Raw genomic sequence first — 1,710 nt, forward strand, 5'->3', positions numbered from 1 at the left:
TTCCAAACATGACCAGGTCGAAAAGACCAGCCGAAAGGATGATCATGATAGTAAGTTAAAAATGTAGGAATTCATTTCGAAGAGGTAAGGCTTCTTCGTTCGTACTTAGTTTGCATTCAAGAATTAGGCCTACGTAGGCCTCACATCCAAATGCTGATCAACTGTTTCAATTTGTCTTGTGCAGAAGGAGGGAATTCAATGGAGACAAGAAGTAGACGCTAAATAAGACTCCACACAGTAGTTCACAGGTGCTTTTATTCATCCATTGTAACATTTTAATAGACAGCAAAGATTGAATACAATTTTGACACAGTATAAAAAGCATGCTTACAAAATCCAAGAGTTTATCAATGCAGCAGGCAAAAAAACATTGCAAATCCTGGGGAATAAGCTGAGAAGTCAGCATTCATCTATTTTTGGAATACAGAATAGGAAAGGTGCACCGGTCCCGGAGGTACTGCAATACCGGGTCAATGCGTGGAGTGGACAGAGCAAGCTCTTCTTCCATCTCCCTGTTCTAAAAATCCATTTAATATATGGCCCCCAGATAGGGGGCGTATCAGATATTAAACTGATAAGAACAGATTTTTTTTTTTTTTTACCACTCAGTTTTGAAATGCTCAAAAACACCAGGCAAGCCAAGGCTTGATCTATTCATTCATGAGCAAATCTATCACATCACTTGTGGTAGCCCTCTTCAAAAAAAACAACAACATATTAACACTCAATTTACATTAACAAGATCTTTCCATTTTTTAAACTTCCATACCCCCTCCGCATCAACATTCCCTTTAGCTCTCACATCATACAGATAGCAGACATATAGCTTCCCAACCACCATCTTAATACAGTCCCTAACCCTTAACTCATCCTTCCCAAAAACAAACAAATTCCTGGCATCCCATAGGACCTCCATTGTACAAGCTAATATTAAGCATAGCAACCTCTCTTGCACCTTCCCACAGGCTCCCAACCCAAACAAAGCAACCTTCCATGTCATAAATTTAATCCCGACCAGTTCTTTACACAACCCCCCAATCCCTTTCCACACCTCTTGAGCAAAACTGCAATTCCAGTATAAATGTACTATAGATTCATTACATACACAACCCTCTCTGGGACACACTTCAGATCTGACAAGATCCCGCTTTTTCAGAACCTCTCTGACAGGTAATATACCTTGTAAACTCATCCACCAAATATCTTTTTGCCTATTTGTCAACCCCTTTGTAATCAACTTCTTCCAAACCCCAGAAACCTCAATAGGCCTTACTGCATCTATAGGACACATACATTCCTTATCAAGAAGAATTTTAAAAATTTTCTTCTTTACCTTAAACTCACTAACATTCAAACCAGACAAGCTGAATTTCCTAACAAAAACTTCAATACTTTTATACCACACAGGACACTTGAACGCAACAGGCACTCTCAAATCTCTCTTTCGCCACCTTAAACCATACATCATCCAACCAGCACAATACATTGCCATACATGCCGCCATACTTTCCCTCTCAATCAACCTAACAAAACTTACGACATAATTCACACCTAAATACACCTCAATATCAGGAAAACCAATTCCTCCATTCATCCTTGCCTTCACCACATCCACTCTCCTCAGCCTTTCCATCCGACACCCCCAAAGAAACAAGAATAACATTCTCTCAATCTTCCTCCTACATCTCACACTTGCAGGAAACACACACG

General features: G+C 39.8%; 1 non-coding gene across 1 annotated transcript; it reads right to left on the minus strand.

Moving 5' to 3' along the window:
• Nucleotides 1-432: 432 nt before the first annotated feature.
• On the minus strand, nucleotides 433-623 carry LOC134899714 (U2 spliceosomal RNA). The gene has a single exon (XR_010173346.1). It is a non-coding gene; the product is annotated as a U2 spliceosomal RNA (small nuclear RNA).
• Nucleotides 624-1,710: the final 1,087 nt, after the last annotated feature.

The sequence above is a fragment of the Pseudophryne corroboree genome, chromosome 3 (assembly GCF_028390025.1).
Source record: "Pseudophryne corroboree isolate aPseCor3 chromosome 3, aPseCor3.hap2, whole genome shotgun sequence".
NCBI lineage: Eukaryota > Metazoa > Chordata > Amphibia > Anura > Myobatrachidae > Pseudophryne > Pseudophryne corroboree.